The sequence below is a fragment of the Cricetulus griseus genome, chromosome 2 (assembly GCF_003668045.3).
Source record: "Cricetulus griseus strain 17A/GY chromosome 2, alternate assembly CriGri-PICRH-1.0, whole genome shotgun sequence".
NCBI lineage: Eukaryota > Metazoa > Chordata > Mammalia > Rodentia > Cricetidae > Cricetulus > Cricetulus griseus.
Window position 1 is genome coordinate 299,384,559 of NC_048595.1, and position 15,108 is coordinate 299,399,666.

The window sequence follows — 15,108 nt, forward strand, 5'->3', positions numbered from 1 at the left end:
CAATTAAGAACTCTGTTTACATAGGCTACATACCCCTTATTGCTAGGCATCTTTGCTGGGATCATCTTTGTAGATACCTGTGAGTTTCCTTTCCTTCAGGTTTCTAATTGACCCTGAAATGACTCCCTTTCCAGCAGTATCTTTCAGTACTCTTCTCTTGCATCCACTCCTACCTGACCTCTCATGCTCCCATCCCTAGCGGCCACCAGTCTACCTACAAAGTATCTTCTATTATCCCTTTCCAGGGATATTCATACACCTACCCCACCTTGGGCCCTACCTGTTACCTAGCCTCTCTGGGTCTGTGGCTTTACTTAGACTATAATATCCACTTATAAGTGAGTATATACCATGTTTGTCTTTATGGGTCTAGATTACCTCACTAAAGATGATTTTTTTTAGTTCCATCCATTTGCTTTTGAATTTCATTATGCTATTATTTTTAACAGTTGAATAATACTCCATTGTATATATGTACCACATTTTCTTTATCCATTTTTTAGTTGACAGACATCTATGTTGATTTTAGCCAGGTTTATAGCCATAATATCCAGGTTCTGGCCATTATGAATTAAGCTGCTATGAACATAGTTGAACAAGAGAACTTATGGTATGAGTGAGCATCTTTTGGGTATATGTCCAAGAGTATAGCTGTGTCTTGAGGTAGACTGATTTCTAATTTTCGGAGAAACTGCCATATTGATTTCCAAACTGGCTGTACAAGTTTACACTCCCACCAGCAATGGAGGAGTGTCCCCCTTGCTCCACATCCTCTTCAGCATTGTGGGGTTTTTTTTTTGTTGTTGTTATTTGTTTGTTTTGTTTTTTGTTTTCCAGACAGGGTTTCTCTGTGGCTTTACAGTCTGTCCTGGAACTAGCTCTTGTAGACTAGTCTGGTCTCAAACTCACAGAGATTCACTTGCCTCTGCCTCCGGAGTGTTGGAATTAATGGTGTGTGCCACCACCGTCCGGCTTGTCACTTGTGTTTTTGATCTTAGTCATTCTGACAGGTATAAGATGGAATCTCAGTGTTGTTTTGATTTGCATTTTCTTGATGTCTAAGAATGTTAAACATTTCTTTAAATGATACTCTGCCATTTGAGATTCCTCTGCTGAGAATTCTTGGTTTAGATCTGTGCCCTAATTTTAAATTAGATTATTTGTTTTTTTATGTTTAGTTTCTTGAGTACTTTATATATTTTGGAGGTCAGACCTCTGTCAGATGTGTGGTTGTTGAAGATAGTTTCCCTTCAGTAGGCTGCCTAGGTCAGATTTAAATCACCAAATTTCCATAGTGTTGACATTTATGCTCAAGGTATCCCTTAAATACTTTCTAAAGAATTTTATAGTATTATACTCTGGGGAAAACATTGATTCAGGCAAACAGATGCCAAAGTGTGGAAGAATATTATGGGAATCAGTATTTTCATAACTTATAGTATAATTTTAATATAGACAAAAAGTCAAGTTCTATTGCCCTTAACATTTATCCTTTCTAAGTAAGTAAAATTTATTATTTATCATCATGTTTGTACTGTTTATTGCTATGCAGTTGAACAAGTTAGAGTGTGAGGAAATATCTGCATTTGTGAGAAGGCAAAACAACAGACACATAATCATCTAAACTTTGGACAATCCTCTGAAACAGAAGCCAATATAGCAATGAAATTATAAATTTATGGAGGAAAAGCTGGGAGGTTAATTTTACCCTTTAAAACCTCAATGAAGCACAAAATTCAGGGGAAAAACTAATAATTATGACTAAGAATTGTAAGATTTGGAACATCAACTCAGCAAATGAAGACATTACCACATGGCAGACGTTAGCCAATAAAAGGCATCCAATCACTCCAAAATGAGCCCATCAGGCAAAATGTGAGCACTATGGATTTCCAGAGACATGCTGCATTTATTAAAAGAATTCATTTATTACTTTCTGCCACTGAGCTCACTCAGTCCACATTCAGTGAGCATAGACAATGCCTTGCTCTTGGAGAGTGGTGCTAAAGAAGATTAAAAACAAATCAGGTATACATCCTGACCTGAGTGAGCTTAAAGTTCAGTCTGAATGTGTGATGAGTAGGAAAACCAGATGAACATAAGAGAGACAGCAAAGATGGAAATGCCTGAGAAGGCAGAGAGAACAAGAGAGGTGGAGAAGTGAGTGCAGAAAGGCTCTTCTAGGAGGAGTAAAAATGAAACAAAGCCTTATATTTGCATAATATTCTTTGATTGTTTTCTTATCTTAAATATGTTCAGGTATTTTTTTTTGTCACTGAACTGAAAATACCAACACAAACTTTGCCAATTTGATTTCACAGCAACATACCTTATTATGTGAATCAAACAAAGGCTTGGGAGTACAAATCTCAATGAATATGCATCATATACCACTTGGTGTAGGCTGCCTGATATTAAAATTATTACAGATAGTTCTCATGTATACAAAATTGGTTGCAAGTGGCTTTCTCTTTAAAGTGTTCTCCATGTAGTACACCCCTGTCCTTGCTAAGGTTTTTATTTCTGGGAAGAGATACCATGACCATGGAAACTCTTATAAAGAAAAACATTAATTTCACAGGTTCAAGTCTATTATCGTCATGGTAAGACATAGTGGTATAAAGGTAGATGTGATACTGGAGAAATAGCTGAGAGTCCTACATCATGTAGGTAACAGGAAGTGGTTTGAGATACTGGGCTGTATCTTGAGCATATATGATACTTCAGAGCCCACTTCCACAGCGTCACACTTCCTCCAACAAAGTCATAGCTACTCCAACAAAGCCACAACTCCTAATAGTGCCACTCCCTTTAGGGGCCATTTTCACCCCCCACTGTATTAACATCTGCTTGTTGTGTCAAGTCCAGAGTGCTAGAGTGTTCATTATGACAGTTCAGTGTTCTGACAAGGAAATGATCTATGTGACAAGTTGTAGCTGACTGACACAAATTAGTTGCTTAGCCCTGAGTATTCTTGTATGTTCAGAAGACTCCAGCAAGGGTTAGACACAGGTTTGATATGGTAGGAGGTGAGGCTGCCAGATTAGGCTGCTATCAGATTTGCAGATGCTTTATATGTCTTTACAAGAAGTTTTACCTTTGTTTTACATGTAGTAGAAAAACAAAGATTTTTTAAAAGGCTAAAATATGATAGGCCATATGTAGAAAACTATCTGACTAAAACAACACACAGATGACAGAGTGTGTGGGTAGCAGAGCCTTCAGAAGACTGCTGGGGAAGCAGGGCAAGTGAGTAGGGTGTGAACCAACACTGTGACTGTGTGACTAGAAGGGCTGAGACAGTGTCCAGATTTGTCACATGGAGATGTATGTGGAACTACTTTATCAAAGCTGAAGGACAGGGAAAAAGTAACTATGACTCAATTCTATAGCTTGCTTGTTTGGGCAGATGGTGATGCTAGTAACTGGCAAGATAGTATTTGCTCAGAAGCAGCAGCAGCAGTGTTATGGGTGTATCTGATTGTGATACTTGAGGATAAAGTTAGGTGACACTGACTGATCAGTTAGAAATATGTACTTGAGTCAAAGAAGACAGTCTATAGCTAGACATGGAGGTTCATGAACAGTTGGTCTCAAGACAGCTGTAGAACTGTGGGACAACTGAGGCATCCAATGGAGGAGAATTTATCAAGATGGGCTTCAGAGGCCAAGCTTGTTCTCTTCTAAATTCAGATAAGGCCAGTGTAACAAAATACCATGTGGCTTCAATACTGAGTCCTACTGGCTCATAGACCCAAAGGCTAGGGCCTATAGTCAAAGTGTCATAAGCTTGGTTCCAGTTTAGAACTGAGATAGAGAACCTTTCATGAGACTCCAGAGTCTGCTGAATTACTGGGAATCTTTGTCAATCTGTGGCATCACTTGCTTGTGTATTCCTTAATGTCTTCTTACTCAAGGTCTTTTTATTTAGAAATACTAGTCCTATGGAATAGAACCCATCTTAACACTTATAGGTCTCACAGTTTGGAGCTCCAGCGTATACACTTAGAGTGAAAAATTCAACCCAAAGACAGGTTATTTGACTCTGAGCATGGTTTGGGAAAAGGCAAAAGAATTATCCTGTAGGTTAAGAGTGAACAGGAGATATGAAATACAAAGCTGTGATTGTAGGCTATTCATCTGAAACTACATCCATTAGGGGTAGGAATGGTGAGAGCTAGGACTCCATAGATGATGCAATTTCAAGAACAAACTAGTTTACATTTTGTGAAAGAAGCATTCAAAAAGCTATGATATCCTAACAATGCTTGCTTTCTGTAAAATCATTTCTTCATCCTAAAACATATGGGCTGCTTGCTTGGTGAAGAATGGCACACATCCCTATAACATGGGTTAGTAGTCATTCACTTTGCATCTAGTGTAATGTGCTCTTTTCTGATGAAACTTGAAAGTTTGAGTTTGAAAAATGATGTGTCTAAAGAGTATGGACTAAGCAATTTTAGGTATGGCAGAGCAATAAAAAACATTCTTGCCATGGATTCATTGGAGGTGCAAGGACATGGATTAACCTTGGGAGGTGTATTATACAATTTATTTTTTTTCAAAAAAAAGGAATGTCTTGGTATTTAAATTTTCACTTTCACTTGGAAAGGGAAAACTATAAATCTTGGGATGTCTAAAAATATTAAAATGCTCACAGAATTAACCATCAGTGATAATATCAAATGTCATATTTCTACTTTATCACATATGGGAGAAACTGAAATATATAACCAAATGGTGGCATATCAGGCTTTCCCTCTAAAGATTATTATGTGTTAATTTTCTACTAGTATATAAATATGTATATACAATTTTTATTTGTATCTTAGATGATGGTTTGTAATTTGCAGTAGAATTAAAAAAAACAGAGTTGAGAGAGCAGTGAATGAATATGTTTCCTAAATCTTATACATCAAAATTAGTGATGATTCCATAACATTCTGATCCAAAAGAGCATTTAAATATTTCCAGATCTTTTATTCTTTTTCTAACATTACTTACAAATAAGGTGTACTTTTTTGGGAAAAAATAGTGATAATGTGGACAAATATTGAAATTGGTGAAAATTGGAGTATCTGACCATTTATAAAGGCACATTTATTTGTTCATAAATGGCCTCAACGGTAACCACAGTGGGAACAGAGTTTATGCTGTGTCAGCACTCAGCACTGCTTCCCTACAATGCACTGTTGGTCTTTCTTTTTTCTGATTCCTTTGGGGACGTTGATATTGCTTGCAATCTGGTGCCTAGTACTAGGGACTGATGAGATCTTTTATTTCTCTGTCTGACAAATAGAACACTTCTTATTTCCCCCACATCTCTCCATTGCTCTGAAGATGAAGGAATGAACCTTGTTTTATGTGAAAACACTAAAAATGTTTCTTCATAAATGCATTTATGAAATGAACTCTGGTCTTGAATTGAGAAAATAGGAAACCAGATGTGTTCTCTGCCTTGCTTGGCTAATTATAGCTGGGTGTGCTTGAGCAAGATATTTAATTTCCTTTTTAAAAGTGTGTGTGTGTGTGTGTGTGTGTGTGTGTGTGTGTGTGTAACATATGTACTGTGTATGTATGTGGTATATGTATAGATGTGTGAGTTTAGTCTATGGCCACTGCATTTCTCTTTCCCCACTGGTGATTAATGGCATCCGGATTCTAGACTGTGCATTTTTCAAACCAAGAGGAATTTGGAAATGAATTTAAGCACATGTGGTACTAGATGGAGAAGGGAAAGAAAGACAAAAGTTTAAATTTTCATTTCCATATGTGTTTCAGAATGGTAAAAGTGTTTCAGAAAGGTGAGAAAGCAAGATTCTAGCAGCATACTTACTGTTCCTAAATCCAAAGACAAATGTATGAAGAGTGGAGTCAATTATGGTTTAGCTGATATATCTGGCAAATATTGAATCATAATAAATAATGTTTCTGAATTTTTGCTCTACGATTTAGCTCATGGAGAAATAATTTTGTTAGGCAGTTATGATGGTTAGCAAATGCTACTCTATAAAGCTAGTTCAAAATCTTTTCTCTGATAGTTAAAAAAAGAATCAACTAATAATATTTCTATAGCTATACCTTGTTTAAGTATATTAGAGATCATATGATTGGCATATTTTCCTGTATCAGTCAGTGTTTAATCAGACAACAGAACTCGAGGAATTTCAAGCAGTTAATTTAATACAGTGAGTCAGTTTCAAGTACTGCAGGGGCTGGAGGCATGATTCCAGGTTAGCTACCTCACTAGACCTCATAGCCACACTCACTGGCATCATTGCTGTTGTTGACACTAAGATTAGAATCTGGAAAATGAGGCATTTATTTAATCAGTTTCCTGTTAGTGTCATCAACTGAGAAAGCCATAGGAGTCTGGGAAACAGGGTTACATGTCACTGTCCTGGAAGTACCAAACAAACAGCCAAAAAAAAAAAAAAAAGCAGAAAAAATATGTAAGTACAAGGGAGAAACTGAGAGAGCAGATATCTCACTGTCTTTTCTCACCTTGCAAATTGGATTAGTTTTTGATATCCATTCAAAAAATCAATGATATCCATTGATTCAGGGAAGGGAGAATGTACTGAAATATGGAAAGGGAAGGTGTAAAATGGATCAACTCATATCCGAGAGAAAGAAAACCAGCTGAGCTTAGATGAGGGCTGGCACAAGGGATGTAAATGACAAGATCAGCTGTGGTTTTGAATTTGTACTTCATGGAATTTAGTCCCTTTCAGTGGGATTAAAATGAATGCAGAAAATATGTTTGTGCCATTCATGGATGGAGGATCAGGACCTGCCTAAGGCTATGGAAATTTCAAATTCCTTAAAGAATCCCCCTGTTTATCATGATATGGCAACAACTTGGTACCACAATTAGAAATGATTAGAGGAAACATCTAGTTTCCAAGACAGGGTTAGCAATGTCTCTGGCTTTCCAAGGCTGTGGCAGTATCTATATATTCTGTAAAGTCTTGAGTTTCCCACTACAGTGGTTTGAATGAAAATGGTCCCCATATACTAATAGGGAGTGGCATTATTGGAGGTGTGGCCTTGCTCTAGCAAGAGTCTGGCTTTGTTGAAGTAAGTGTGTCAAGGAAGTGGGCTTTGAGGTTACAAAATCTCAAGCCAAACCTAGTGTCTCTCTATTTTCCTGCTGTCTGTAGATTCAGATGTAGAGCTCCCAACTCCTCTCCAGCATCAGGTCTGCCTGTGTGCCACCATGTTTTGCACATGTAAACAATGGACTAAGCCTGTGAATTGTAAGGCAGCCTCAGTTAAATGCTTTCCCTTGTAAGAGTTGCTGTGGTCGTGGTGTCTACTCACAATAATAAAACCCTGAGACAACTACTATCTACTATTAAGAGATCAATGGGATGTACCAATACTGGGATAACAGGAGACTGGAGCAGGGTCTAAACACTTTGGGAATAGTGGTCAGCATGGCTATTCTGTGCTTCTACCTCAAAGTTCTAGGTAATATAACATATTAGGCAGTGACAAAAGATACTCAGTAACTTGTCAGTGAGGAACAGAATAGCTGAGGCCAGAAGCCTTTTACTTACCACATAGAACACATGGTCATCTTCCAGCACACAGACAACATCTGGAAAGTAAGAAAGGGAGAGAAAGCCTTGATAGTTTAAATAAAATGATTGTAGCAATTTAAAATTCCAGCTGGAATGTAGCAAGATGGGAGGGAACACATGGTAAGGTGAAGTTTGTCCATACAGTACATGCTTCAGAAAAATATTTGGAATTTCCAAACCATACATGATAAAGCAGGGTAGTCTAGGAAACCAGTTACTTTGAATCAACACTTACTGCTTAGTGGGATGTAAAATAGAAAGTTTACGAATTTTTCATCATGACCTTTCCATCACATATACTGATAGAGAGAGATGTGCCCTTCCTATTAATTTATAGAAAGCATTATCTTCTGCCTGTGTTTAAGAGGCATATACCTAAAAGTGATCCATGTATTTGTAGAGATAGGGTTATTGTGGTAACAAAAGAATTGTCTTTATTAGAGTTTATAAGCCAAAGGAGATGAGATTGTTTCAATTCATCCCTATCTTTCCATAATGCTTTTGTAATGGGTACCAATATTAAAATGATCCATTTTTGTCAAGAAGAGTTGTCATAACAGAACCTTTAGGTCACCCACCCACTGTTGGACCATGTAAACCATGAAGCAACTCTAATGCCTATAAATTTGTGGGATATTTTAGTCATAGTTACTTGGACTATGATATAAAATTGCATTAAATACTTACTTAAGTAAAATAATAATTCAGAAGTAAAATCGCTATATATCTAGGCTTAAATTCTTATATGAAATCTATACACATGGTTCTTTGTGTTCTTGAACATGTGATGATATTGTAATGAGTTACTTTAGTTTTAAGCATTAAGTTTTCAGAGTGCTTGACCATCACTTTCTGCCAGCTGTTATATTATTGGGTCACCATGATGCTAAACTGTAGGACGTTTTAGCTGGTAATTTCTGAAAAGTGCTTACTTTTGAAATGAAAAGCAAAGCCAAAAGTAAATAAATAAATAAATAACATGAAGCCACAATGCTGACTAAAAAAAATATTTATATTTATATTAAACCCCTCAGCTAGATTCTCAGACACATCGCTGCTTAAAATGCAGTCACCTGACAAAAACAGTTCTAATTATTACCCCCTTGGGCGAACATTTTTCAGAGTGACTGGCTAAAATGCACTCCAGCTCATAATTTCTGCCTGTGACAGTGGAAGACATAACCTAGTTTCCTCTAATGCAAACGTCTCTAATCTAGAGGGCACGACCCTGCCGGTATAACACTGAAGGGAGAAAATGCAATTTGAGCGCAAGGAAATTGCACACATAGTTTGATAGTTCTACCATGCTCAGATTTTTTTCCCTCCTCGGGTTTAAATGTCTTGTTTTATTTTATACTAAATTATGACCTGGCTGAAATTGCTATGTTTTCCTTGTCATATTCTAGAAACCTCTTACTGTAAAAGTGAAGGTTATACTATTGTTCGGTACTTTCATTTTTTTTTCAGGGGGTGGGAATGTTCACATTTTGACAGTTCAGCAGTGAAAACATTAAAACTTACTGTGCTTGCTACAGCAATATTTCCCCCCATTGAATAATAGCACCTTTGTCTTGGCAAATGGGGCATATATACTGCATTAGAACATGGTAATTAAATTGGTTTGGAATGATGAAAGTGGAGATTTTCAACTTGGACTAATCAGTAACAATTTCATTGTTGAATCTGTGAGTGAACAAACTTTATGATTGCCAAGAGAGATGAATTAACCTCTCACAGTTCTGGTTCACTTCACAGAGGGTGGCTGAGGAGCATGTTGCCCTGCAACTGATAAGCCAGAAGGCAAAAGAAGTTTCAAGGAAGTTAAGTCAGAAGTCTTAGGAAAGAATGCAGCTAGCAGAGTCCATTACTGGGGGTTTTCATTATGAGGTTTTCTGGCTAGGAGCTGGAGAGACATCACCCCTTTGCTACTGCTTCCGCTGACAGCTGCTGCTTAACACCTTCCTTCCAGCTGGGAGGGCAGCAGGGATGGCTGCATATAGAGCTAACACCAGGATGGCTCCTTAGCGAGGACCCAGGGCAGCAGCCTCCTCTTGGAAACCGCGAGTGTCATCTTCACATCTCATGCATCTCCCATCATTTACGCGAATGCATCGGGAGGCTCTGGTAGAAGGCAGTGGGCTATGAAAGTGGACCTAACCGGTGACTGAGAACAAAGGCCTCCTTCAGCTAGGAAAGATTCAGTATTTGGCTGAAGAATACTTCCTTTTATGAATCTGAAAGACTCAATGACTACCTTTCCATACTCAGAAACTAAAAGTGCAAATAGCATAGACAGACAATTATTCTGGGAATTGATTTGCAAGGCATCTCTAAATAATGGTATAGATAGGCTTGGCAGTGTTAGAGGTAAATTTTTAATTTCAGAAGTGTGTGTCTACAGTCATTTGGAATCATAACACTATAACTTTTCACCAAATCAACAGCTGTCCTTCAGAAGACATAGTGAATTTTTCTGATATGTTCACTGAATATGGGTACAAGTTCGGACAAAAGTAGGGTGAGTTATTTGAAAGCTGTATGACTGTAATTTAATAGGTACTTAAAAATATCTTTTGTGGCTCATTAACTGGTATAATCTAGTTAATAAAGAAATTCTGTAATTCAGTTCTACAAAACTGAAACATATGTCTTATTTTTCAATTATTAGACATCATTAGAATATAGATGTCAACATACTTTTAAAAAGAGTGTGATATTCATAATACCAAATAGCATATGTCTCCAGGGGAAGCAAATCAGAATAACAAATAGGATTGGGAGATAGTTTGTCCTTAACTCAGCCTCATTTCATATCCTCATTCCAGCCCATTGAGGGATCTGGTTTCCTCTTACCAAGCAGAAATGAAAATGCAGAGTAAGGTCCCAGCTGCTCATGATATCCAACCTTGGGGTAAATAAAGCTCTAGTGGACTTCAAACACAAGAAAATACAGCGAAGAATAACCATATACCAGATATAGTATTCTGAAAAAATCTTGATATCTGACTTAACCTTATTAATACTATTTATATGACTACAAGACCACATCACACCATAAACTCTTCCTTTTTTCTTTCGACCTCACAATATTTTCCTTCAGAGAATTTTTAAAGTAGTTATCAAAAAGCTTACTCTTAAGGGAGGAAGAAGGGGACTGGGATTGTCATGTAATTCAATCTTGTTTGTAATTCAAATAAAAAATGATTTAAAAAAAACTTACTCTTGATGTTTCAGTCAGGCTTGTCATACATTAATTGAGGAAAATTTAAATATTCCAAGTTAGACTGTCTGGCATTAACAGAACAATTCTGGAATATTTTCAACACCACCATATTAACAAGCACTCTGATATTTTAAAAATATGGCTTTGGTGGGTTCTGTTAAGCACATAAACTGCTGGATATGGATTACGAAGTTAACAAATTTAATATGCTGTTCACTCAGAACCATCCTTCTCTATGCCACTTCTCTTATACCACACTTGCATTTATTTCACTTAACCTTTAAAAGTATTCACTGGACAAGCTGCTATTATTAGATTCATTTTTACAGATAAAGAAACTTAAGCAGAAGCGAGATGTATACCTCATTCAAAAGCATATTATTTATAAGTAGACAAGTTAGTATCAAAATGAAGGTATTCCCGATACTATGTTTGTGCGCTTATATTTTGTTATATTGCCTTCCTTACTTAATGTTGATTCAAAGTTATCTTAAGGTGTGAGAACCACTTTTAAGAATGTGAGAACATAAAATTTAGTGCTAGGTCGGAAGAAATCTCTGTCTTTAAACAAACAATGGTCGGGTCATCCTGAGCTTGTTACAAAGTGACGACAGCACTGTGCTTTTGCGCAGAGAATGACAAATATGTCGGCTGCATGAAGGCCTAAATCAGAAGACATAAATAAAGTGCCTTAACAGTTCCACATGAAATGGACAATTTCATAGTTTTGTATTGATATAAGCAAGAGAATATAAGGCAATTAATTAAAATACTGACCCACTGATATTAAACAAAAGATTACTTACAAAATTAAAACAACATTTTTACTTTTAGAAATAAAAACCATGGCTCCTCTCTTCCTCACTGGATTTTTTTCTGAAACAGCTTTTTATTAAACAGCAAAGCAGAACACAATTTTAAATATTTGTAATGCAGTCACAAAAGGGTTGTAAAATATCTGCAATGTGAGGATTACATGTCCATGTAGCTAATGTCACACAAGTCAACAAATCACACAAGTCAACACAGCCCAACCTAAGAGCCATCAGCTGCATTAATGGATCTTTCCTACTGTAACATTTTAATATTATTTTTGATATCAATTCCTTTATCAAATGGAAGCTACAAACCAAAGAATCTTAAAATTGTTAAAAGAAATGACTAAAATTTTGCAAACAAAGAAATTCTGGGAAAAGCAACTGAGATAAAATACTAAGGTTAATAATTATCACATATACAAAACTCCCTTATATTCATGATTCATATACTAATATGCTCTCAATTAATTTTGCAAAAGTTTATCTCCTGGGTACAAACCTTGAGACTAAACTCTTAACTGGTCCCTCTGACATGTGACTTAGTTAACCTGCTTACATCAGACTTAGTTCGGTTTCATACTGTTCCCAAAGTGCAGCTGCAGGCCAGAGGTAACACACATCTGGAGGGAAAATATTTGGAGTTGGTTACTTGTTATCCAGTTTTCCTCCCTATTTCTGTCTTTCCTCAAGATTTTCTATTTCTCACATACATGTGACCAGCACTCTTATTTTTTCAACACCAAATGGGTTGTTTTGTGTAAAAGGGAGTTTTTAGCTTCTCAATGTGACAATTTACAGTTCAAAGAAAACACTTCATTTTTTAAAGCTTCAATCTAGCTTCAATTGGTTAAAGAGAAACCATCGTTCCTATCTTATTACTAAATATTACAAATGGCAAGCCTTAGCTAAGAAAGTATCTTATTTTGGTGAAGTTTCAACAATTACAGTTCAGGTTATTCTGGTAGGTGACCACTACTGAAGTTACTGTCAGGGAGACGGGGAAGAAGAGGCAGGTGGAGGAGAGCACACGATGTGGGCAAGGTACAGAAGTTGTGCACTCAGTACATGGTTTTGGTCACTTTTCACAACATGGTTATTCTCTTGTATAGTTTACTAGTTAGACATATAATAAAAGACAGTGCTAAACCTATAGACATATAAACAAATTGGCAAAACATTCATCTTCAAGTTTCATAAATATCTGTCATTCTAATTGCAAAGTCCCTACATTTGCAGAAACTAATGTAATACATATAACATTAACTCCGGGATGTTTCCTGTTAAGCCGTTAATATTACCTAGATCTGACATTCTCTTTATAAATACTCAAGGAAGCAAAGGATCATATCCAAGCTTTGAATCATATCCAAGCTTTGAGAGGAAAAAACAAAAGCAGCAACTCCACAGAAGAAAGGGAGGTGAACCCTTTACTTCCTTTTGCTTTTTGTATCAGTTGTTTGAAAAACACTAGAAGCAGACCTCATGGTTTTCTATATGTTGTCCAAGAACTTGATTTTCTGATTTTGGCTTCAGATTTTCTTCCTTAACTGCATCTACTCTTGCAGAAAGATCTTCAAGTGTGTGTTGGAGTTCCAACACCTGATTAATAAGTCAAGTCTTTTCTTCAAGTTCCACCTGATATTTAGAATCAACTGCATCCATGTCAGCATTCATCATCTTGGGTAACAGACTTTCAGCTCTTGGATGCACACTCTTTGAGAATGGTCTTGCATCTGAGGCGACGGGAGGGTAAGACGCCTCAGGTGCGGCTCTCACTGGACCAACCCTCACTGGAATTTGACATTTTGCTTGTTTATTTGTTGTCAAGAGGTCTCATGTGACCCAGGCTAGCCTTGAACTCCTGGTCTCCCTGTCCCCTCCTCTGAGTGCTGGGATTACAGGTATGATCTATTGAGACTACCTGGAGTTCCACATTTTGATTAAACTAAAAATAAATTTCTCTGATGAAAATTACTTTCATAAAATTGGGTTAGCACATAATTCAAACAAGTATTATTAGTGAGTTTTCCCAGAAGTGTTTTATTTTCACTCAGATGATGCCCAATGGATCAACTTAAAGTTTGATGCATTTTTAGCATAGCAGGGTCATGTTGGTCTTTCAGTTGGAATCTGAAAGGAAACACTCTACAAGGTGGCTTATTTAACACAGTTAGGCTGCAGGCACAGCCATAGCCTGAGGTTTACTTACTCTACCTCTGATGTTCTCTTACCAGAAAAGATTAAAGCAGAAAGAGTAGAAATTTATTTGGAGTGTGCTATTTTCATTTATAGAATTTAGAAATGTCAGAAGGTTAGTGTAGATGCATTCATATCCCTTGAAAGGTTTCCTGGATGGTAACATACACAACGAAATGTTAAGATATTTAGCAAAAATGGAAACTAATTGTGTTGTTTTTCATGTTTTTGTTTTGGAGTTTGTTTTCCCATTAGAACTTATAAAATGAAATCTCAACAAGATCCTTGTATATAAATATGTGCAAACTAACAACATGAAATTATTTGTATGAATGTCCTATTAATGTAAACCAATTGCTCACAATTCTAAATTCATATTCTGCAGTGAGTTTTGTATTTCTTATCAGATATAAGTGTTCCCATGTGGGAATGTATAGTTTGTGCCTATTTCATGATTATGCACAGCAGAAAATGGTTTGGGGTTTTAATTAACAAATATGATTGAGGCAACTATTACTTTTTCACTGGGAATTTTACTCTAGTCTAGTCGTATTTGTGTTTTCAACTCACTTCTGTGTAGACCACAGTAAACATTTGGAAGGCATTTTGTGTGGCAAGTTTGTGCCTTGCAATTTTTGAGCAATGCAAACATCCCTGTTAAATAAATGAAAACAGATCTTAGAAGGGGTATGCTTCCAACACATTCCCCTATGATCTGAGCACCGCTGTGCATTCGTGCTCAATTTAAACAAACTAAACCCCAGCTAGTCTCCCCTCCCCTAATGGGCACCCCCACTGGGAACATTGTTAGGTTACCACCATGGACAAGGCCTCAGTACAGCTGGAGATGTAAACAAGACCATAATCCGCATGAAAGAACTCTCAGACTTTTGGCAGGACTCACAGTGTTGTTAACATATTGTGCCAAAGCAATAACAAAGCCATCATTTTTAAGTTTGTTCACGGATTTGTATTAATCAAGAAATTTTCCAGAAATTACTTCTAAATGAGGAAACTTCCAGAAAGTTACCATTTGGCAAGAAGACTTCCAGATGCTTCACTAAACCCACCCCTTTTCTTTTTTCTTTCTTTCCTCCTTTCTTTCTTTCTTTCTTTCTTCCTTCCTTCCTCCCTCCTCCCTCCCTCCCTTCCTTCCTTCCTTCCCTTCCTTTCTTTCTTTCTTTCTTTCTCTCTCTCTCTCTTTCTCTCTCTCTCTTTCTTTCTTTTCCTTCTTCCTTCCTTCCTTCCTTCCTTCCTTCCTTTCTTTCTTTCTCTCTCTCTCTCT

General features: G+C 36.9%; 1 pseudogene; it reads right to left on the reverse strand.

Moving 5' to 3' along the window:
• Positions 1 to 13,054: 13,054 nt before the first annotated feature.
• Positions 13,055 to 13,304, reverse strand: LOC100754623 (annotated as a pseudogene).
• Between the last annotated feature and the right edge of the window lie 1,804 nt (positions 13,305 to 15,108).